The 25,588-nt window shown below is 43.3% G+C and overlaps 1 protein-coding gene across 2 annotated transcripts in view; it reads right to left on the reverse strand.

Moving 5' to 3' along the window:
• The window catches only part of SMAD1 (SMAD family member 1), a 73,496-nt gene extending 53,487 nt beyond the window's left edge, over positions 1 to 20,009 (reverse strand). Inside the window, exon 1 of one of the 2 annotated variants that reach the window (XM_036241418.1) lies at positions 14,298 to 14,377. The gene's annotated coding sequence lies outside the window, so the exon portion shown is untranslated. Of the gene's footprint in view, positions 1 to 14,297; positions 14,378 to 19,751 lie in introns of those variants that run through there. The other variant, XM_036241417.1, reaches the window with a different exon arrangement.
• Positions 20,010 to 25,588: the final 5,579 nt, after the last annotated feature.

Below are 25,588 nucleotides of genomic sequence, written 5' to 3' on the forward strand. Positions count from 1 at the left end.
GAAAAAGAAATTATATTTAAACAAAATTCCTATGCAAGAAAGCGGTATGAAGAACTGCTGGGGATCACAGAATTCTGCCCGGCCTCAAATCAAAGCAACAGCAAGGTCCCGCTGTCGCTGTCACCAACACCTGGAAGCCAAATTCACCTGAACCTCTTATTAGTCAGCCTTGTTGCTTTGGTTACTTCCACACATTTCCCAACTTTCTAAACTCCCAACTTTCTAAACATGTGATTGATGACACAACAGCTAGTTTGCCATGTTCGCATTAACATTATTTTCCAGAGAGGAATCTCCCCAATCTGGAGAAATTCAGATCGAAGGGGTTGCCGGTGGGAGAAGCAAGCTCTGGGGAGCCTCTGTGGTAATGCAATTAGGCAGGCGCTGCCGCCCAGTCCGTCTCTCAGGTGTGACTTAAGTGGCATGTTAGCAGGAGTGCGATGGGGTCTCTCAACAGAGTGTTAAGTGAGTGGGAATCTCAGGGATGGAAAAGAAAGGACACTCTGAATCTAGCTTACCACTTGTTAAGTTCATCGCATGCTGTGACATTTCAGTCGAATGATTTCAAAAGCGGCACCCCCTTGATGAAAACCATGTAAGGCATTTACAGATGTCACAATTACCTGGTCTCCGAGGACAGAACTGTATGTAGTTTACAGACTTAGGTGTGCCAAGCATGCTATTCAACACATCCTCGTCGTGTCAGGAAATTCTGTGCGACAAGAATTCTTTCAGGTCCTGCTCTGCGTACACAAGTCTGTCCTTTCGTCCTGACAAATCTGGGTTGCGTACAGGGTAGCTGGTCAATTTTTCTTAGTCCCAGAGGGTCCACAGAAAACAGCAAGGGTCAGTTCTGTCCTGTTTCATTGGAAAACCATGTGTGTAGTTATGGAGAATGAAGGCCTTAGGCTTTCTTACCGCCCTCACTTTCAACAAGCACACCTGGCTTCCTTCTACATCTCCTTGCCACGCCTTCTAAAAGGTGGACGTTTTCTCTAATCCCACTGAATCCCGTTCTTAAATCCATGCTTGTCAGGGAAAACTGTCCTTTAGCACACGGTAGCCTTTAAAGTTCATCTGTAGTCATCTCAACTCAAAAACTGGACAGAGTCACTGACCTGTAACTGCTCACTCCTCAAGCACAGGGCACTAAAGACCAGCGGCATTTAAATTTTAATTTTATTGACTACAGAAGAGGAGAGAGAAGTCTATGGTAGTTCTCTCTTTGAAAAAAGAATTCTGAGTCACCATTAACGTAGACCAGTAATTTTAGAGATTGCCAAGAATGCTAAATGTGGTAAATTTCCATTAAGTGGCTAGTCATGAATAACTCATCATTAACGAATGAAATTAGTTTAACTGAGCTATTACCTATGCAAGCATTATATTCGTTGTTTTTACAAACATCTTACTGACTCCTTATAGAAGTTCTTCAAGGTATGTATCGTTATCTCAATTTTACTAAATAAACCTGAGGATCAGAGGTTCAGGAACTTTCTCAAGACTGTATTCTAGCAAATGGTAGGTCTACATTTTAAACCAGAACAGATAATAGAGCCTATTAATCAGGTTTAAAAAAAATTTCAAATGACAAATTCACAGAATAGGCTAGAGGAGGGGAAAAAAAAAACCTACCCTTTTTATTAAAAAAAAAAAAAAAAAAATCCTGCTCTATTTCATTTTTTGGAACATTTTTCTCTTGCTCCACTGATCTCACAGGTGCTGTTTACGGCCACAAACATGCACATCTGTAGGGGCGAGCTAACATTCACAAGGCAGGACAGCCTGAACCCTCTCCCTATATTTAGATCCTTCAGCTCAGGGCTAATTGAATAATTTAATCTGGACCCTCTAGAAGGGAAACACATCCATATTCATCACAGGCATCAAAGGAAACATCTTTACAAGTTATATCCTTTTACAAACCAACATATGGTCTCACACCATTCTCCCAATTGTTGAACTCCTGTGGGAAGAGCATGGAATTTTATTTCTTTTTATCACTTGAAAAAATCACTTCCCTCCTAATTCAGTAAAACTGGGTGGAGGCCACTTCCTCCACAGGTGAGAGAAATAAAACTTGTTGATCTGTCATTGTCAGGAATTTTAAAGTTAACCATTTTATGAACTTTCAAAATGGAAACAAAAGGCAGGCTAAATCCGGAATAAGAAATCAGGGCACATTCTCCAGGCTTTCAAAATAAAACCCCTACAATTTTTATGTCATTTTAAGATGTTCCTAAATGAGAAAACAAGAGCCCTTCTCTTGGAATAAGAGGTAGGTCTGAATGGCAGCCTTCCACCAAGTAGCTATACTACGAGCAAAACGCTTCTCAGAGCCTCAATTTGCTTTTCCACAAAATTCTGATTCCACTACCTACTCCGCTGGGTTGTTATGAAGATTAAAGATAAATATGTGACAGTAATTTGAAAAATGTGACGTATTTTATTGAGAGCAGTTTCACAAATAAGAAAGCTAATTTTAAGTTTCTGTCCTAGTTTGTATCTGTTCAGTGAAGTTCTAACTTTATTTTTAAAAATAATAAAAAGAAAAACCGATAAGCACTACAAGTCATTCCATGCATTTGACAAACCCCTACCTATACTGTCCACTTCTGTAAGCACTGAGGACATAGCGTTGATCAAGAGACAAAAACAGTCGTTTTTAGAAAGTCCAGGCCTCCGTGAGACCTACATGCGCGTGGTTATGGAATGCCTCACTAAGGTGATATTTGAATAGATGCCTGAAAAGGTGAGGGGCTGGGCCTCACGGATATCTGGGGAAACACCCGGCAGGTAGAGAGGAGTGCAAGTGCTAAGGCCCTGAGGCAACAACATGGCCGACATGTTCAAACAGCAAGGAGTCCATGGGGCAGGGATGGAGTGAGAGAGGAGTGGGAGATGAGGTCGGGGAGGTCAGGGGAGCAGACACAGGAACCCACAGAGACCTGTCAGCTTTCACCCTAAACTGAGATGGGACCCCCTGGAAGATGAGTAGAGATGTAAGCCATCACGTGACAGACAGCTGAACAGGACGACCAGGGCTTGCTGGGTTGAGAAAAGACAGAAAGGATGGAAGTAGGAAGCAGCAGGGAGGCCAGTTAGGAAGCTACGGCAACTGTTACAGTTTGAGATGATCGAGATGGATTAGTATGGCAGAAGGGGTCAGATGCTGGATACATTCTGAAGGCAGAGCCATGAACAAATACACTTTCCTGCTTAAGTAAATAAACAAAATAATTAACCATAAACTTGGAGAAATCTGTTTCATATTTAGAAGTGTAAAATCCCACATTATGGGACTAAGGGACTGAGTATCTGAGGTGGGATCAAAGGCCACTGGAGAAGGAAAGCAGGAATGATCACAGGAGGTACGTGGAAGGAGGAACAACTAGAAGCTAAAAACTTGTAGGACTGAGGGTGAATGATGGGGAGTGAGGCAGGCCGTGAAGGGAAGTGAGTGGTGTAAGCGAACTGCTCTTCAGAGCGGGATGTTTTCATGGAGACGCAGGAGGCTGGTTTGGGGTGGCAATGAAGAGGATCCCACACCTCCAGGCCCCACAGTCTGAGGTGAGAAGAAAATGGCCAGGACCTAAGAGAGCTACCAGGAAACAGCATCCTCAGGTCAGCTTCATCTATGCTCAAGATTGTTCACGGTCCAGAAAACAACAATGGAATGATTAAGTAAATTATGGTATAGCCAACAACGATGTAACTGTTAAAAAACAAAAAAGAAGACAGATTTTCATGTCTAACATGGCAACAAAACCATACCACAATTATTCAGTTTTTAAAAATTGCATAACAACATATATAGTGCAAGCTCATTTTATTTTTTTATTATTATTTTTCCTTTTATTGATTTGAGAGAGATAGAAACATCGATGGGAGAGAACACTGACTGGCCGTCTCCTGCATGCCCCCCACTGGGGATCGGGCCCACAACCTGGGCATGCGCCCTGACTGGGAATGGAACTGGCGACCTCTTGGTGCATGAGTCGACGCTCAACCACTGAACCACACTGGCCAGACAGTGCGAGCTCATTTTAAAAACACAAACAGAAACAAAACCTGGTACAATATATGTGCACCTTCAAAGGCCCGGAAGGAAACAGCCAGAACTGGACAAGTGCTTACCTTTCTGCAGGAGTGAGCTGGGAGAGGCCTGCAAGGGAGCAGACCGCTTTTTTAAGTAATCAAGTAGTTTTCCCTTTTAAAACTGCAATAATAAAAATAAGCAAAAGCTAAACGTAGGTGAGAGAGCCTGTCTATATGGCAGAAGACAGTATTATGACTAAGAGGTAGCAAGACTTACCTTTTTATAAAGAAAAAAGTAACAAAGTGTTTCTGTACAGAATGAAATACCACTAAACTGGAACTTTCAGAGAAATTTTACTACAGGTTTGGAATAAATTATCTAATTCTGGGTAAATATGACTGGGAATACACTTTTTTAATAAGCAATTCAGGCACATGATGATAAAACTCGATTTTACACAATGCCGTGACATAACAATAAGTAAGCTTCCTTCCCTTTCTAGTTCCCTAGTCCCCTTTCCATGAAAAATTCAAATGTCCTTCAAATTTTTCAGTGCATGAATTTTACCCAAAAAACGTTCTGTACTATTCAAATATCTGAAGAGCAGTTTGGTCCCGTCCCTTTCCGAGTAGAGAAATCTGTCATTTAGCGTCTAAAAATCAGAGTTTACATAATCACTGAAACAAACACTGAGATCAGCCAGATTTCACTCGCCTCCACATGACAATCAATGACATCCTGTTTTCAATCTGCCAAAAACTGGACTGACCGACACACGCTCGCATGGCCCCCTCGGAGGAGAGGCAGACAAAGGGCCGCAGCCCTCTCCCAGGACCGCAAGAGCCCCTCCAGCCAAAGCGACGTCTTGCATTGGGTTAGAAAAATACTGCTGTGGATACGAGCGTCACCTACAGAATCCAGTGAGACCTGCTCCACAAATCCAGACCTTTGCTGCCTCAGATCACTTGTCCAGTCCAGTGCTCTCCATTTACCCCCCCACAGTGACTGACTTACCAACCAGAATGGAAAACCTTAACAGTGCTCTTAGAAGGCTCCAGAATGCAAGTCCTCCGTTACATGTTCAGCTACTAAGACAGCTTTAGTATCCACTGACTCACTATTTAATTGAAGAATTCTTTAACATAAAGGTGCAGTGGAAAGAAAACGAGTGTGATAGTTCCCAGCACCACCACGGTCACAGTTACAGGGTGTGGGGGAGGGATGGGAGAATCAGATCAACCGTGCTAAGAGCCACGTGACATGTTCAGGCTGTTTAAGAAGGAACATACATTCACGGGGAGTGGCCAACAACCTGTGCCATTTTCTCTGCCACAGCTACACCTCCCACGCACCCCGGCTTTGAGATACCCGCTGTGCGATGGAAATCCAAATGAGTTCAGCTCGCGGCCAGTGGCATCAAAGGGGATGAACTATGGAATGGATAATCCACAGCAGCCCTAATAAAAATTTGCCACTGCTTTTGGAACATATGTTGCTTTATCAGAGAAAACTTTCGATTCCTTATCACATTTTTCTAACACTAATAATGAAACTATTATATACCCCAAGAACACAATAAATTCTAAAAATAAATAAATAAATAAAAACCTGTTTGAGACTCCAATAGTTCTGTGGAAAATCTGTAAGTGGGTGACAGCTAACACTCACGATTTTATTGTATTATAAAAACCTACAAACATATTTTATCATATAAATCACACGATCTTCCTCCCCTATACTATAAAAATTCATACTATAGGCAAAAAAACAAAAAAAAAGCCTTTACAGAACACCGGAGCCCTGGCCGGTTTGGCTCGGCGGTTAGAGCTTCGGCCCACGGACCAGAGAGACCCAGGTTCGGTTCCTGCTAAGGGCACGTATCTCGGTTGCAGTTTGTCCCCAGCCCGGGTTGGGGTCGTGTGGGTGGTGGCCACTCAATGTGTCTCTCTCACATCAATGTTTCTCTCTCTCCATCCCTCACTATCTGAAGATAAATGCAAAAAGAAAAGAAAAATATCCTCGGGTGAGGATAAAAAAATAACATCGGAAACATCCCAGTTTAAGGACACAATAAACTTTCATCACCATCACCAACTTCAAAGGGAGAGAGCGATCATGCAGGTGCTTCTATGGGAGACATCACGTAAGAGCGCACCGTTGGTCTCCAACAATTTTCAACACAGCTCAAGTATTCAGAGAGAATCAAGTATCATTCCCATATCACCACCAGCACCACGAGCACCAGGTTCTGTTCTGAGCATTTTGTACCTATTAACTCTCTTAATCCTTACAAGAATCCTAAGAGGTAGGTAGACTGTTTCAGAGATGATGGAACTGAGGTGCAGAAAGGCTAAGGAGCTTGCCAAGGTAACCCCTCGACCACTCTGCTTCCCCTAAATACCCTCCTCCCCTTTGTCTCAAGCATAAAGCAGAGGGATGACAAACAAGGATTTGCTTATGGTTTTATTTTTTCAATTTTATTTATGGATATTTTTTTTGAGAGAGAAACACGGATTTATTGTTCCATTTATTCATACATTCATCGCGTGATTCTTGTAAGTGCCCCGAGGACTGAACCAGCAACCTGAAGAGTATTAGGATGAGGCTCTAACCAACTGAGCTTACCCCGCCAGGGCTTATGGCTTTATTTTAATCCATCCAAGTCTTTCCCTTCCAAATATGTTTTGTTTTTTGTTTTTCTTTGTTTTTAATGTATTCCCACTTTCCTGGAACATAGCAAAACCAAGAGTTTTACCAAGGCAGCAATGACAAAATTAAGTTCATTTGAATCTAAAATGCCTAGAATATGGATAAGTATTAAGCTATATATCAACAGACATAAGGAAACTAACACCATTACTTCACACCATCAGCCCAGGTTTGTGTTCGACTCTTTCTTCTTTTTTTATTACAGATGTCTCCCATTTTCCCCCCAATGATCCCCTCCTCCCTGCTCCCACCCCCTTCTGCTTTCCCCAATGTGTTCAACTCTTAATATTCTTTTGTTGTGATGACTCATGGAATGTTAAAATCAAACTCCTTTTAAGAAATTCATTTTCCTTATATTCCCACCAATTATTCCTAGGGTCCCTTACTGAAAACATAAAATGAAACAAAAATGACTGGCTCATTTTGTTTTTCTTTAGGCAATACTTTTCCATCCAAGCAAATGTAGACATGGAGAAAAGTTAAAGAACTCTTTCAAGTATCAAATTTTATTATAGGCAAAATATTTAAATATTCGTTTTAATGGCTCCTACACAGCTGGGTAGTCTCAATGCTATCTATAGATAATGGCAAAAAAAAATAGTCCTCTCAACTCTAGGGGGTTTGGGCATACTGGTGTGGGAGGAACAGGTCAGCTACAAGCCACTTCAGTCTCCTCTGTTCCAGGGTTTCTCAAGCTCGGCACCGCCCCCCCCCCCCACGGTGATGACCACAAATTCCGCACTACCGGATGGACCACTGCTCTATCCTACTGCCCTTTCTCCTTCCCCTTGTAATCTAAGTGCCTCGGGCCTCGGGAGCTTTCCTTAGCTCCACTTCTAGCCTCCAGGGCACGAGCAACTGCTGATCTCTACAAAAAGGAAAACATGTCCAACACACAAACCTGTTCTTCCTCTCTCTTTTCTCCTTCAAGAAAAAAGAAGGGGGAGCAAAACAGTTAACCCTCAGATGTCACTGGCATGTCTGAGGCACCTACAGCAGCTGTCCCACGCCGTGTGCTGCTGGGCGTAAGAGGCACAGAGCATACCCACAGAGAACTTACAACGGACCACAGGTCAGACTTCCTGACATGTTCTAAAAAACATCACAACGAGACAAGTTCACGCGAGTACCTACTGTGTGTCAGGCCAATAGTTCTTAATACGGTTATACATAAGCCTTCCCCCTATGGTACTTTTTTAAAAGCTCCCCACCATAACCCTTGAATAGGGCCCCTAGAGACCGACCCAGGCATTTCTGCAGTGGTTTGTTCATATAATTCTTTGTGTCGACAGGTGAGGACCACTACGCTAACACAAAGATCGTAAACACACTGTCCATATACTTTCAAGGAACTCAGTCCAAAAGATAACTGTAATAAAAGCTACTAAAACTGACGCTGGACAAGACAAGCAGATTTGTATCGTTCCTCAAAGTTACAAGATCCTCAGTGCAAGTCCCCTTATGTATGGCCCTTTATTCCGGCTTTACCAAGTGTAAGAGATACACTGCGAACAGAAGTATAATTATAAATGCAGACACTCAAAAACTTGCTGAAAGAATCAACTAAGGGCCCAGACAGTGTGGCTCAGTGGCCTGACCATTGTCCCATGGACTGAGAGGTCTCGGTTCGATTCCAGGTCAGGGCACATGTCGGAGTTGTGGGCTCCACCCCCAGTAGGGGGTGTGCAGGAGGCAGCCGATCTATGTTTCTCTCTCACATTGATGTTTCTATCTCTCTCTCCCTTCCTCTCTCTCTCAAAAAAAAAAATCAATAAAAACATATTTTTTTAAAAAATCAACTAAAGTAAACTAAGGTAGAAATGAGCAGGAAGCAAAAGCTCTATCAACGGCATCAGATTTCTTTCCCAATTCCTTGATAGTGAAAGACTATCCCAATTATAAGAGAAACACCTTCTAGCTGAGATGATATAACATTAATAACAATGGCTTGTCCTATAACTTTCATATCATCACAGTCTCCCCTTATGAGTAGGAGCGCTTCTTCAGGGCGGAAACTGACGTACGCTTCTCTGTCCCTCCCAAACAGCGCAGTGCTGGGAGCACAGTAGGAAGGCATGAACACTTGCTGAACTGATTCACATCAGCCTAACAAAAAGCAGCGCCCCCACGGTGGGGATGCACCTTTTCAAAAGGAGGCTTTCTGGCAATACAAAGCAACGTTTTGGCCTGTGCAATGTGATAAGACAAAAGTCTTTGGTGTTTAAATGCAAATACATGCTGTAAATAAATACAGCTTGGGTGGCAATCATTTAAATACGTTAATTTTGTTCACAGTTAACAGAAAAACATTTAAACCAATCAAACATTCCCTCAAGCTTGAAAAAACTTAATAGAAGTCCTGAGCACACAAACATGAGCACAGGGAAAATAAAGAGGTTGTTATTAATTATGCCAGACAGCAAAGCCGGCAACGGACAAGCAAAACAGGAAGCTGTAGAGAGGAGACAGCAAGCTGTATACAATCAACCATCCCGAGATGCAACAGGGCTAAGTGTATACTTTCTAAAGCAACACTCACTGAATCATTATTATTCCCTTTCTCCGTGTTCATCCTCTCTCTCCAACTCAGCTTAAAGAGTCTGAGGGACAGGTCTGACCAGTGCATCCCAGTTTAGGGGTTCTACTCCAGTCAATCATTCAGAAAGGACTTAATAATTGGGGCTGGGAGGAACAGGTCAAGTGCTGAGCCTGTAGGTGAGATTTAAAAGCTCTCCCTCGTCAACTTTGAAATGTTTGCACATCATTTGGTGAGGCACAAGATGCTGGCAAAGCTGATTCTGCCCAGTGCCTAGGCTGGAACCCAATGCTGGGGGAAGGCCGAGTGGACTGAACCTAGGTAAGGACCCCAACGACCAGCAGGCTGCTTAATGCAACATATGTCAGGCCTTTTTTAAGCCCACAACTCTAACCATTATTCTTAAAAGAAAATCTAGCAAATTAAATGCTGATGCCTACCTTTAATTTTTTTTTTCATTTTATAAGAGGTTTTACTACATGGGAGAACTCTTCGCACTTGAATTCCTTATAAACTAGTCCATCTCAATGATCAAATCCATATTCTCAGACCATCACTGTGTCTCATATGAATAAGGAGATGTCGCTATAAAGAAAGGCCAATACTGCAACCCAGGCAGGCGAGAACGAGGCCCATTTCTACCTGTGCTCCATCAAGCCCTGGTGTCTTCCAGGTGCATGGTTCGTGCCAGCTGAGTAAGAAACTGACAGGCCCTGAAGTGCACCTCCTTGCAACGCCAACTTCTCCAGGGAGGCAGAGACATTTTGGCTTCCTTTCCTTGAATGAGAAAAGCCCAGTTTTCCCAGACTGGAACTTCCTGGTCCACAAAGAGTAATGCAAGAAAATGAAAGAGAAGACTTCATCCTCATCCAGCAGAACATTTTATGGTTATTCGCTGGTAGCTTGCATTTTGTTTGTTTGTGAATTGCTTGTTCATGTCCTTTACCAATTTTTCTATAGGAGTGGTGTTTCCCATTGATTTAAAAAGTTTCTTACAAAGCACGGTAAAATGCTGCAAATTTGTTACCTGAAAGTTTGTGTCTGTGACTGTGTTCGTGGTCACATACATGCTGTCAAATCTGTACCCTTTCCTCTATGGTTTCTGTCTCAGGAGCCATGTCCAGAAAGACTCTACAGGGGCTATAATACCTCCCACCTACCGAAATGGCACAAATCAACCCCCCACTCACCTTCTGACGTTATGACAAGAATCCATGCCAGAACCTCTGCACTGAGCATATTTTACTCCAGTGAAAAAAAATTTAACACTAATGAATGCTATAAGAAAAGCCATTGATAAATTCAGAATACTTACTTTTTAAAGCTCTCGGCAATTTAAATAACTTTTAAAAATCACTAACGGGCATTCTTCTCTCAGTTCAATTTCTATACTTTTCTTAGAAACCTTTATCTACAATTGTCAGGGAAATGCTCCATCTAGAAATTCCCAAACTTGGTATTTCGAAATTTCATTACTGGCATTCCCATTGCTTAACTCTTCCTGATTCATGTAGTCCATTAGACTCCTTATAACCTGTGACCCCTGATCTAGACTGGATTCGATACTGCTCTCGTTAACATTCTAGACTCTAAAATCACATTGATTTTTATACATAGCTAACATTTTCTGAGTGCTTATTATGTGCCAGGACCTATACTACGTCCTTTGGGTACTCTGTATTTCCATGACTGTTAGATGCTCCTCCCATTTTCACCTCAAAACCAGGGAACTTATAATCATGTCTAATTGACCGTTTTTTCCTCAGTAGTACATGAAATAATGTCTCACAATTGGCAGCATCTTAGATTACATAAAATATGGAAGTATGACTCATTTCATTTGCAATCAATCCTGAGGCTGGTACTATTTCTTCTCTTTTTCAGACAAGGAAAAGTGAGGTCCAACCATTAATGGCAGGTAACTTTCCCAAAGTTACAAAAACCAAGTATCGGGGCTTGGCCTTACCTAAACATCCAGGGTCCAGAGCCTCATTTCTTAATTGATTTGCTATCCCCTAGAATCATCTCTACCAACATTTCCCTCCCATCATACTATCGAGCCACCAAGTTATCTGAGAAGTAAAAATTACCTAGTTTTCTCTACAGCTGCATCTGTCTTCACCCCAGGTCCCCCCACTGTTGAGACTCAATCCTCCATAGATCTTCCGGCACAGCACCCACAGTGGTTCTTCCAGAGCTTCTCCATTGTTCTAAGCTTCCAATACCATCCTCTGAGCCGCCCCCTCACCATCCCAGGGACGGGACATGCCTCCCACACTGCTGGGGATCGGCACAAGCTGGCCCGAGCCTGCCATCTGCTTTCCTCTCTGACTCAGACCCTGTTCTGCTTCTCCCTCAGACAGCTCTCCCTCCTGACCATGGCTGAGATTCCGTCCCCTGTGCTCAACATCCCTACCTCCAGCAATCTTTGTTTTCTGTCCATTAACTTCTTTCCCTCAACCTTCAAATATTAAGAGGACTCATCTATTTTGAAACATAAGTCACTCGAGGGAATTTTCAGAATCTAGTTCTCATTTCTTAGTGTACTAACTCTATCCACCTCAACTGCGTTCACTTGATTACGACCTTTTCTCCTTCCCCGTGAACCATGCGCTTCCCCTAGTTCTCGGATCTGTCTTCCCGTGACTTCCTGGTTTAACTGCTCCTCTGACCCCACACCTTTCTTCTAGTTCCTTCTTTTGTCTACTTCAAACACACTACTCCTTTCTCCTAATTCCTACTTGTGGGCCTCAATGGGACAGTCAACCTACCAGCTCTTTGTTTCTCTGTTCATGATTCTCTCAAAATACACACTCATTCTTAGTTCAACCATCATTTCCAAAGTCACTCGCCACCGGGAATGTATACTTTGCTCGGAGCCCTTCCCTAAGCTTCGGCGTAGTCGGTATCGCCAAACTGCTTGTAGAATACTTGGATACCCCACCTTAAATTCAACCGTCAACTCCAATGTATCATTCACACAAACTGTGTTCCTTCTACAAGTAGTTCTTCCCTATGCTTAAGTAAAGGCTTTATTAAGTTTACAGCCACTCAGGTTGGATACTTAAGAATAATCTCTGCCTCCTCTCTCTCCCATTACTCTGTAGCCCAATAAACACCAAGAGTATTTTCGCTCACAAAACCCACCTCACTAGATAACTCAAATAGCTTTCTTATTAATCAGTCTCCTGGCATATGGACTCTACCACCCTCCAATCCAAACAGCATGTTCCAACACCTGCAGTGACTTCCCACGCACCTTATTCTGGCACTCTAGGGCCCCAAAATTCTCACCCCAATTTATTTTTTCTGACTCTCTCTCCTACCTCACCACACTGGGCCCCATCAGGAATACCTACTGTGGTCAGGCAGATTTGCTCACCAGCCACCAGATCTGTGCTGTCCAATAGGACAGCCACGGGTGGCTATTTAAACGTGAGTGCATTAAAATTTTAAATGCAGTTCTCAGTTTCACCAGCCACGTTTTAAGTGCTCAACAGCCACCTGTGGCTAGTGGCTGTGGTCCTCACTGAGTTGTCTGGACAGCTTAACCTCTATATTAGCTTGTAACAACTCCTGCAAGGCTGTTCCATTTTTCATTTTTGTGTGTCTTTTCACCAATAACTGAGCCACTCAGAATTAATAAATATTCACTGAATAATGAAGTAGATACTTATTAAATACTGCATCAAAATTAGTAAATAAGAGCATATTTAAAACAGCTCTTCCATTAAAATGACATTCTTTCTATCTAAACAAACAAAAGATCTTTCATTTAGCTAACTAAATAATGATTTAATTTAATACCTAATTATAATACTTAAAAGACAATTAGTTCCTTTTTTTCTTATGGCATTTGAAACTGAAAGAAAAAAGCTATAAAAGTCTGAAATACTTCCACTTTACAAAAGAACACTGCAGAGAAACCACAAAAGATAGACAAGAGAGGAAAATGAATGAATAGTTTGAGTAACTTTATATCCTAACTATCTGAGATTGTAGGGGGAAAAAAAAATATCTCCAGTACAGCTCCCTAAAATTAAGGGGAAACTACAAATAAGCATTAAAAATTATGTATATAAATTTTTTAGTCAAAAGCCAGATGCCTCTATCCTTCTTTTCCCAAACATGACATAGTATTAATTTGCATTTTGAGCTCAAAAGCATACAGATGCATAATTAACTGTTGTGTGTGCGTGTTCCCATAAATTTAGGCTTGTTGTCAAGAAAATTGTTAAGGAACCAATCCACCACACCATACACCTGGGTTCTCACAAGGGACTAAGGCTCCGTATCTGAACACGAGAAATTAAGCAGAGGAGATTTGGCAGAATCACCATGTAAGGATTCCTGTGAACTGTAGAGGGTTTGATGCTTTATTTTCAAGAGAGAATCTTCCCTGAAGTTCTGATTTTAGCTTATAACAAGTATTACAAAGGCATTAAGCTGCTCAAATAGTGCAGCTTCCAGTATCTTCCTAAAAAATCTGATGTAGTCACTGGAGTTGAACTGTTTACGAAAGTTCTGGCTCTTCCCATCTGAAAGACAGCTTCCCTTACGCACACGACTCTTCTGCAGAGCCTGCTCATTCTGCAAGTCATCAAGCGGGAGCTGTAAATGTTATGTTTTTGCCTATGGGACTAGTTATATACCACCTTAATCATGTACACCAAAATGAAGATTTTAATTTAGATTTTAAGTAAGTACTTTCACACTACCTAGCTTAGCTTTTTTTTTTTTTTTTTTAAAGAAATTAGTCCAGAAGAAATGTTAAAAATACTTCAGGTGTTTTGGTGACAAATTAGATGACAGATCACCAGATTAGACTGAATAGCTGCCCTACCATTAAGAGCAGGAAAATAATAAGAGAGTCAAGAGATTTCAGTTTGGGGCAAAATGGAGATGCCTCCCTTTGTTGTCAAAGCACACCCTGCTTGCTAATCTTGGGACCAGAAAGTAAAAGCAGGTCTTCCAGGTTGTTGAACACATCCAGGTGTGGTGAGAGTGGCGTACCTGGAGCGAGGATACGGAAGGTCTGCACCCCTTGCCCCAGACCTGCCCTACACGTCTTCCATCCGGCGATTCCCGAATTGTGTCCTCTATAATAAACCAGCAATAGTAAGTTCAAAAAAATGAGAAGAAGAAAAGAAAAACCACATATAAAAGTACAATTACAGAGACTACTTCTTCAGCCTCAATGTCATTTTATAATTTAGTATCAAACTTTTCTACTTTGCTGTATTTAAATTATCCTTTTTCTCCTCAGATCTTCCCAATTCTCTCTTTAGCACCCCACAGCTCCTCCCTTAAATATCCCAAATTTTAGCTTTTGATATGATTTGGTTTTAAGAGTCAAGACAGGAGATTCGGATGAACTGCCTGATGGAACATGAACTTCGTACAATCTTGAATCACCCTTTTTCTGCTAAGGTCCCATTCATTAAATCAGGACTTTCCCATCTTGAAAATGAAAAAAATAAAATAAAACATTTCTCTAAGGTTGTCAGACTTGATTCCTACTCAGCTCAATTAATGTTAGGTATAAAAAGTCAAAATCATACCAAAAGAAATTTTTTTCCCCTCCCCAAATTACCCTAGACTGCACATACTCAGACCAAAGCTTCAGGAACACTGCGAGTGTCGTAGGGAAACACCAGCAGACAAACGAGAACTCAGCAGTAAGAAGGGTGATCCAGGTCCTGGCTTTCCTTCCAGTCACTAGATAGGTGACTTTTAAGCAAGTCAGCGATCTTCTTTGGGCCTCAGGTTGCTCAACTAGATATGAACCAACTGAATTTGAAAATCTCAAAGCAACTTTTAACACTACATAGTTCTAGTCTGTGTAAAGGAAATTACAAATCTAAATGTCTATGAATGCACTTGACAAGGCAATCCCATGATGTCCTTCACCTGAAATATCATGCAATTTGTGTACTTAAATGTACACACAAGCTTAACAGGGCACGTAAGCATTTTTGGACTGGAGGATGGAAGTAGTGAAAAAGTATAAGATCCCTAATTTTATTAGATTCTTAAACAGTCCCAACAGAAAAAAAAAAGATAAGAACAACTGAATTATAAGACTACACAAAAGTATACATTAAATGTAAAGAAAAAAATTGTTTTTCAAAGAAGTTAGCAATGAATTACCTGTATCTCAAGGTACAGTGTTTACTAGCTAAGAGAAGAAAAATATAAATGAGGTAAACTGAACTATAAGGACTTTCTTCTTCAGTACCATCAGCTTGTGATTATACAAGAAAAACACAAGGGAAAGTGGCAGGAATTATCCAGAAAAGCAGTGATAAAACTAACTTGGCTTTTACACCAGATTTACTTTTCCAATTATGTTCTGCTTCCATACGGATCAACATTATCTTTCCTGCCATGGCGGTTAGAGTGTCAGCCCGAGGACCTATGAGTCTCGGGTTCGATTCCAGTCAAGGGCACGTACCTCATTTGCGGTTTGTCCCCGGGCCCTGGTCAGTGGTACGGGAGGCAACCAGTCGATGTGTCTCTCTTACATCGATGTTTCTCTCTCCTTCCTTTTCCCTCCCTCCCGCTCTATCTGATGATAAACAGAAAAATATCCTTGGGAGAGGATTGAAAAGAATACAAAAAACAAAAAAAATTACGTTTCCTTTCTTCCAAACACTTAGGAGATAGCCAAGAAAAGCACAATACCACAAAATTTGTCTAAAGGCCTGAAAAATAAAAGCAAAGTCATGTCTATACTAGAGTAATAAAGTCCAGCAGAACGACGATTATTTGGGTGTTCTAGTCAAGAAAACAACAACAAATCTAGTTAAGAGTGAGGCCCTGGTCAGACCACCTCATCATAATCACTAGCTATGGAGCCTGAGGCAAGACAGTGAATCACTCTGAACTCAGTTTCTTTACTTGTAAAATATGACATTACAACAGTACTCAGTTAAGTTTTGAGGCTTAAATAAGATAGGAGTTTTAAAAACAAGGAAACAGTAAAAACTCAGAAAAAATTAATTATAATTATTTCTCCTGCCCAGAGCTCTAAATCAAATGAGAATTCATGATGCCAATGATAAATATAATCCACAGAAAAGTCACCCTCATGTTATCCAGTAGCTTCAACTGGCACATCCAAACAAGCAGCAAAAGTTGATATATCGCTTTCTCTTTTTGACCCCACAAACTCATGGGTAGAGATAACAAGCACAGAAGTAGTTGAAAGATGAGTAGAAGAGGAAGAAGAGAAAAGTCCCAGAGCATCACCGTCCAATGGAACCTACTGCCACGATGGAGATATTCTTTGTAGAATATTATCCAATATGGCAGCCACTGGCCACATGTGGCTACTGAGCACTTGAAATAATGTGCTACTGAGAAGATGAATTTTTATTATTTAATTTTAATTGATTTAATTAATTTCAATTTAAATACCCACATATGGCTAAGGTTACCTTATTGGGAAGCACAGCCCCAGATGGCCCATAAACTGAATAAGGATTGCCAGAAACCCAAGCAAAAAACTAGGGTCTTTTCCTGAATTGTTCATATGTTCAATTCAAGTATCTGTTTTCGGTGGAGACCTGGTCCAAACTATGACTAGTTAAAGAAATAACATGTCAGCTGATACATCAATACAGGGCAACTCAGTGCTAATAAAAGGATCAGAGATAAGAAGTCTGTGGTCCTCTGATATTTTAGAAGATCCCAAAGGTCAAGTTAAATTCAAGCACACATGAAGCATGATTCAGTAAGGGATCAGAGCTGCAAAGGTCCTAACATCAGCAACTCCAAAGCATCTGTTTCTCCACTACCAAACGGAAAGCTACTTAAAACAATGCAGACTGAACACCCTTGCACTTATCTTCAATTTTTTTCAGAAATTCGGTTCTGAAGGCCTTCCCCTCTTTCAAAACCACCAGCATTTCTGGCCAGTTCAGCCTTTCCACTATAAACAAAATCTCTGTACCACCCATATCTGAAGTATAACGCCAGACTCCTGCTTAGCTGCCCCTGTAATATGGTTTAATTATGATGACTGAACTAATAGGCTGACATCATAGACTTTTACAGGCTGACCCCATGTCATCCTGATGTATCATTTTGCACCAGTTCAGTGCTGTAAATCAATTTAAGATCTCAAGCAGGTTGAAAAGGCTGGTAATGATGCTTTCTCTGCTGCCTCTGGAGACTCTACATTATACACAACTTACATTATTTATAAAGCCTCAATGATGCCTCCATTAGCCTTGTAAGACTACACAAATGAGATCTTTTATACACACACAAGTTGGCCCTGATTATGTAGGCGACTGCAGCTTAAATATACTCGTCTAATTACACTCAAGTTTATTCTTTTTCCCAATCTAACCAAGTTATTGAGTTTTATCTTTAACCCAGAATTACTAGAAATCAAAATTACAATCTGAAATTTAGTTTTTCACTAATAAATGTATTTGGGAAAATGAGACTTGCTTCCTCCTAATGCTGTAATGAACTTAGCCCTCATCCCCCCCCAAAAAAACAATTATATTTCAAGAGGTGTAAGAGGTTAACATTTTTAACTGCCTAAAACTGTCATTTCTCTAATGCAAAGGTCATCAGCTCTTCAAGGGTATAAAACCAAAGGATACCACAAAAAAGAAAAATGGATTTGGTTACATATCTCTGGTTAGAGGGGTCAAAACTAAAGCAAGGACAAATCTCCACCCTCAGAAGAAACCCGATCCAGCATGGATCCCCCAGAGGCTCTGGCATCACCCACCTCTAGAAAATCATCTCTCACGACCCTGGTTACAGTTTCCTAAGAATTGCAATATTACACAAATGTACACCACCTGCACAGAAATATCAAATAACTGCAAATGGGAAAGGGGGTTGGAGAGGGGAGGACAAACCCTTAAATCAGTACAGCATATTTAGGCCTGGCACCTACATCACAGTAAGACTGATGCAAAATATTTGTACTAATTGAAAAGGCTGGGGCAGTGAACACTGCTTCTGCCTGGATTCTCTTTCGGTAGTGGTTCCACCACAGTTCACCCACCTCCAATAAAACGTAAAGTGGTAATTATCAACAAGGTGAAAAATCAACATGGAGAGAGAACAGTTTTCTCGCTGGGTTGCTGAATGTAGGCATGTTATCCACAACAGGCAGGCAGGCAGAGCGAGAAATGTTCTGAAATAAAGGCATTCTGTCATTTGTCGGCCACAGGACAGACATACAGAAATCGTGCAACTTCTTCCCCATTTCACCTACTTTGAAACTTCCGATACAAAGGAAAGCAGAGACCACTGGGAGGAAGAAAAAGGCCGGTCGCCACAGCACTCACGAGAACGATGCTTTCTGGGGAGATGGTGCTGAGACGCGTCTTATTTTCAGAAGGGAGACACCTTCCCGGTTATCTCGCTGTGTATTTAAAAACCTATGCGCCTCCAAATAAACAAAAGCCGCAGCTACTGCAGTCGGGAGATCCGGCAGGCGTCTGTCCCTCCTCCCTTCCCGGGGATATCTCGGGAACGCTCTCCCTTTAAGCCTTCATCTTTACGGAGCGACTCGAAAAACAAGCCCACGGCGCGGTCTCACCCCACCACCCCCACCTTCACAGAAACAACCCCGCGAAACCCTCCCAAAGCCCGGCAGCACAGTAAATGAGCAGTTGTTAACAGCGAACTCACAAATACACTTGCAGTGAGGCAATCGAATCCGGTCAAGGGAAAGGAATGAGACGACACTTGGAGGCGCAGGGGGTGTAGGCGGAAGGGAAAAAAAAAAAAAATTACGCGCCGCCGCCAAACCTTTGAATAAATTAGAGGGAATTTCGGTACGAACTTTCCTTGACCTCGACCCCCAAGAGGCTCTTTAGGGCAGAGAAGGGAACCCGTCGGGGACGCGGGGGCCCAGGGCGCCGGTGTCCCCCCAGCGCGAGACCGGCTCCGAGAGCGTAAAGGGCAGCGTCGGCGGCCGCCCTCCAGCTCCCGCGAGGGTGCCCGGGCCGGCGCGGGGCACAATGGGCCCGTGGGCCGCGCCACGGGCCTCGCCGGGGTGCAGAAAGGGAAAGAGAAACGGGGAGCGGGCGGGGGGGAGGGCGGCCCGGGAGGTCCCGCCGCGGGCAGGGCTGGGGGCGAGGCTCGGGCCGAGGATCGCGGCTTCTCCACCGCAGACCCAACAAAGACGCGAGGGGAATCCCGGCCGAGCCCTGCCCAGCTGGTTGGGGCAAGCGGAGGAGAAGGTGGCAGGTTCGGTCCTCCGAGCGGCCGGGAGGCGCCATTATGGGGGGGGGTCCCCGATCCGCCCCACGCGAGGAAGAGCCCCCGCCCCGCCGCGGCCCGCGCCCGGCCCCGGGGACCGCGGCAGCCCTGCGGGCCCGCGCCCGCCCCAGCTGAGGCGGCGGCGGCGGCGCTGGAAAGCCCGGGGCGCCGAGGGGAGAGGGCGGGGACGCGGCAGAGGAGAAAGTTGGGTTTGGGTCTGTTTCGTTTTACCGGGTTGGCGGCGCGCCCGTCCGTGCGGGCGCACGAATGGCCGGGCGAGCGGGGTCCCGCGGCCCGGGTCCCGGCGGCCGGGCGCTGCGCCGCGCTGCGCTCTAGGGTCCCTCCCCGCGCTTCGGCCCGGGCTGAGCCGCTCAGCCTCTCCTTCCTCCTCCCGCCCGCCCGCTCGCTCCCGGAGCCTGGATTGATCTGGTCGCGCTGGCGTCAGGGAGTCGGAGCCGCCCAGCCTCCACTCCTCGGCTGCCAATACCCGGCGCACTCGCCCGCCCGCTTGCTCACACGCGCACCCGCGCGCCGCCGCCGCCGCGCGACCAGGGATCCTCTCCAAATTCCCGGCCCCGCCGGCCCGAGCGCCGACCGCAGGGGAGCGGCCCCCGCCCCCGCCCCGCCCCCGCCCCATTGATTCCCAGGATTAAAACCTACTGGGCGCGTTCTGCCTTCCCTCCCCCTACCTCCTTTGGTCCCGGTGAGCCGACTTGGCGCATTATCTGCAAGTGAAGTTCTTTGTTAGTGTTTATTTTCTGAAATGCTCATCCACAGGTCCACCGCGCCCACCGGGACGTCCTATAAACGTGGAGTGCATTGTGACCATTCTCTCTCCAGAGTCGCCTTTTTATGTCTAGTTTTCATTGTCCCTCACCTATTCCCCAATAATCTGCAAGCCCCAGAAGTTGCACGTACCCAGAATTGGACTGCTTAGTAACTATTGCATGTGCTTATACAGAACCCTGAATCAATACATGCGTTTTGTGCCAATTCAGGATCTAATGATTCCAGTAGGTAACCTCGTTCCTCCAGATGATGCCAGATGCCACAATAGCGCTCTAAATTTTTATCCGCTTTCTAGTCTTTTAGATGACACGCCCCCACCCCCATTAAAAACTAACTCTCATCTACCTGATCCGCATAGACACTGAAAATACTTTTTTGTTAAGAATTAATTTTTCTCTTGGCCAGCTCTCTGGAAGCTGGCACGAAATCTTGGATAATTACCATGATGTTGAGTTATGTTTAGAGACGAAGACTTATTCTGAGGAATAAATTTCACATGAACCACAAAAATAGTTACCACCCAAATAAAGAAAATATCAAAGACCTCTGTAAATTAATGTACTCTCCAGTTGTTCACATGCATTTCTATGCCCACATCCCATTTGAAATTCTTATTTTTAGCTACTTTATTATTTCTGCATTCCATATTTAATTATCCAAAGAAAATGTAACAAATCCCGTAAAACACAAAATGCAGTTTATAAATTATAGGTCAGAATATTTCTGTTAGTTCCTTCGTCAAACTATTTGAGCACTTAAGTCAATTCTTGGGCTTCAACGTATTTTTCCTAAAAACAGCATTTGATACAGTTCATCAACCTGTGCCCCTTAGAACAATAGCTGGTGTGAGCCTTGTTAAATGCCACGCCTCTGCTCAAAATCCTCCCTTGATAAATAGAAGGTGCTATCTCCATACAATGGAACATTATTCAGTCATTAAAAGGAATGACGTACTGATACGTGCTACCTGTATAAACCTTAAAAACGTTATACTGAAAGATGCCAGAAATTGTATGCTTCGACTTACTGTATATACAATATCCAGAATAGGCAAATCTATATAGACAGAAGGAATCGGTGGTTGCCTATGTTTGGGGGAATGGGAAAATTTAGATGGTGATAGCTAAAGGTTATGGAGTTTCTTTTTGAGGATGAGAAAAATGTTCTAAAATTAGTTTGTAATGATGGTTGCACAATTCTGTGGATATACTAAAAGTCATTGAATCGTACACTTTACATGGGTGAATTATATGGTATGTGAATTTTAGTTCAATAAAGCTATTTTTTAAAATACGTTTTTATTGATTTTTTAGAGAGGAAGGGAGAAAGAGATAGAAACACTGATGTGGGAGAGAGATACATCAATCAGCTGCCTCCTGCACACCTCCCACTGGGGATCGAGCCCACAACCTGGGCATGTGCCCTGACCCGGAATTGAACCCGGACCTCTCAGTCCATGAGACAACACTCAATCCACTGAGCCACACAGGCCAGTAAAGCTATTTTTCTTTAAGTCATGGCATCTAAATGCACTGTTTGATCCTTGAGTGGATCCTGAATTGGGGGGAAAACTATAAAATGACATTATAAAACTGTTACTTTTATAAACCAATAGATGATCTTTCTTAGTACAGTCCTAGTAGCCCCAAATGATAATTTTAATACTACAAATGCTATGAAATTTGATTTTATCCCCTGAGCAACTTATTTCTCTAAATAGTAATAAAAAATTGGACTTTTTTTTTTTTTTTAATCCTCACCTGAGGACATTTTTCCATTTTTTGTTCAGATAGAGCGGGAGGAAGAGAGAGGAAGAGAGAGAGAGAGAAACATCGATGTGAAGGGACACATCGAGTGGCTGCCACCCGCACGACCAACCAGGGCTGGGGACAAACCCTAACCGAGGTACCTGCCCTTAGGGGGAACCGAACCCGGGTCTCTCTGTACCGCAGGCCGACGCTCCAACTGCTGCGCCAAACTGGCCAGAGCAAATTGGACTTTTTTAAAAAAAGGATATTATTGGAACAGTTGTTGAAAAAAGGTTACATACTAATATCACTATATTTAAACAACAAAATCTTTTGGCTCCCCATTTCACTCAAAATATAACTTATGATGTGTACAGGACCCTATATGATCTTTCCTTCTTTACCACTCTGCTCTGGCCTCCAACTGTCCCCCTAGCTTACTTCCTCACCTTGGTCTCACAAGTCCTGGAACAACCTGGACACACTGCTACCTCAGGACCTTTGCACTAGCTGTTTCCTCCCTGGAAAGCCTTCCTCATAGATGTCCACATGGCCCTCTGCCTTATCTCTCAAGTGTTTCTCTCTCAGTGAGGTCTACCCTGGCCATTCTATCTACAATTTAACACACAAACACACCACATACCCCTCCCAAACACATACATTTCATATCCTCTTTCCCTGCTTGGCATGGATGTTTCACTCATCACTACCTAACTACTTAGCCAAAAGAGCAGGATTTTTGGTCTGTTCTGTTCAGTGATACTCAGTGCCTAGAGCAGTGTCACCTAATAGGAGCTCATCAAGCACCTGCTGAATGAATGAGTCAAGCACTATTTAAGTCACAGGGGATATGGTGGCAAACAAACCAGATAAAAATCCCTGCTCTTATCAAGGAAGACAAATAATGAATAGATACAGTCATGTACCACATAAAAACACTTCAGTCAACAAGGGACTGAATATACAGCAGATGGTCCCATAAGATTACAATGGAACCAAGCCCTGGTCGGGTGACTCAGTTGGTTGGAGCATCATCCTGTAGACCAAAATGTTGCCGGTTTGATCCCCAGTCAGGGCACATGCTGCTGATCCCCATCAGGGAGTATATGGAAAGCAACCCATCGATATTTCTCTCTCTCTCTCTCTCTCTCGCCCCCCTTCCTCTCTCTCTAAAAATCAATAAAAACTTATCTTGAGTGAGGAAAATAAATAAAAATAAAGATTATAATGGAACTGAAAAATCCCTACTGCCTAGTGATGTCATAGCACAATGTCTTATTCACATGTAAACCAACCAGCTGCACTGTTTGTTGTATAAAAGTACAGCACATACAGTCACGTGCAGTCCATAATACCTGATGATGATAATAGACAACTAAGTTACTGCTTTTTGCATTTGCCATGATATACTTTCTGTTGTTGTTTTAGAGAGCGCTTTTCCACTTACAAAACACTTAAAAGTTTGCCATGGAGCAGTGTGCCGTGTGACTGCGGCGGCAGCCTCATACAGCTCATGTTTAGTGTGTCTCTTGATTGCACCATTTTCTCCTATGCTTGATTTAATCTTGTGTTGTATAGTAACATGCTGTACAGGCTTGTAGCCTCGGGGCAATAGGCTGGACCAGAGCGCCAAGGTGTGTAGCATCTAGGTCTGTGTACCTGTGTTCCATGATGTTTGCACAATGAGGAAATCGCCTGAGGGTGCATTTCTCAGAAAGTATCCCTGTCATTAAGCGGCGTGTGACGGTACACAGATATGCTAGGTGGTGGTACACAGGATGGAAGCAGCAGGATTAGAGGGACTGGGATGGGAGAGGTTGATATTTCTATAGGGGCAGGGAAGACCTTATTGATAAGAGGTCCTGAAGGAAGGACCTCTGGAATGAGGTTTGCCAACCTCCCAAGCAGAGGGAAGAGCAAGGGTAGAGACCCTGGCTCTGACTCTCCTTCACCCATAGTGGGGAGCCAGCTACAGGACAGAAGGCAGAGTGTGTGGGTCCAAGTACACTCGGCTGGTGACTGCGGAGCTGGGAACACAGGGACGTTCTCTTCTTTCCGCTTCTCTTATCTTGGTGACATCACCCTGGACCCCCGAGAAAGGTGAGGGAGGAAGAGATGTTGGAGGTTGGAAGAGCGAGGAGCAGATACGAAACAGTTATCTTCTGGGAGAGTTTGAGAGCAAACGAACTTTGGAAACGTGGTCAGATTGCCAGGCAGTGCTTTTAAATGCCTATTTGAGGTTAGTGGTCATGAATTTAAAGCAAGACCAGTCAGCATAGTTGTGGATTTTTCTCCAGACTCCTCAGCCATCAGGGACAGAGCTGGGTTTAGCCAGGGCTAGGTTTTGCAGGAGGGTGTGATAGAGAAAAAGAGGGGCAGAGAGGGAGTAAGAAGGGAGTGACTGTGGGGAGCTGTGATAAGGAGAGAGGTGAGGACATAAAGGGGTGGAGGACAATGGAAAGGTGATCGGATCCATGGACTGAAGGTCTCGGTAGGGTCCAAGATTGCTGGCTTTGGGGACCACTCCCAAAAACTGAGGAGCAGACTGAGAATAGGATGCTTGAAATGGAAATTATGGAGCTGGAACAGTTTGGGATAACACCACGATCTAGTGGTGTGACCAGAGGAAGTTGGATGGCTGAGGTAGATAGCGAACAAGATCCTGGTACCCAAGGTTCCTCAAAGTATAACTCAACCCACATTTTTGTCTGGTCTCCCTCATACTTTCACACAAACACTGGTAAACTCGCAACAATATTCCCCCAAAACACGTGGCCAGTGTGGCTCAGTTGGATGGTGTCATTCTGTGCGCCAAAAGGTTGCTGGTTCAGTTGCTGGTCAGGGCACATGCTGGGGTTTCAGGGTCAATCCCCCAAGTGTGGGGCCAGTCGATGTTTCCCTCTCACATCAGTGTTTCTCTTTCCCTCCCCTTCTCCCTTCCTTTCTCTCTAATCATCATTTAAAAATATATACTTTTAAAAGTATTTAAATATTGCATCCTTTGTTCATATTTGGTATAGGATCCTGGCCTCTCCAATTTTCAAAAGTCTATCTATTCTTTAAGGCCCAACATCATCTCCTAGATATTAAAGAAATAAACAAAAATACTTTTTAAGGCTGGGATGTATGAGTTTATTGAACTCAAAATTCTCATTTTAACATGAGGGAAATGAGGTCTAGAAAAGTTAAGTAATTTTCTCAAAGTAAAAAAACTCCTAAGAATCAGGTCCAATCCCAGGTCTCAGAATCCAGAGTTCTGTCTTCTGTACCCTAAAGACTCATCCCTGAGGCCTTTTCTGCTCCCTTCCTCTTGCTGTACCCTCTACATTGTGTTGGGACCTATGGCACATCACATATCACTTATCACTTGACCCACTGATTATATATTATCAAACCCTATAAGCACATTGTGAAGATGGGTAAATAATGACTAGCCTTCCCTCCCCCCAAAAGTTCATTTTTTTTTTCCTCCTCACTGACACACCATTTTGGCACAGATCTCCCTTAAAGAGCCTCGTTGGAGTGCTGTTA

The sequence above is a fragment of the Molossus molossus genome, unplaced genomic scaffold (assembly GCF_014108415.1).
Source record: "Molossus molossus isolate mMolMol1 unplaced genomic scaffold, mMolMol1.p scaffold_m16_p_4, whole genome shotgun sequence".
Lineage (NCBI taxonomy): Eukaryota > Metazoa > Chordata > Mammalia > Chiroptera > Molossidae > Molossus > Molossus molossus.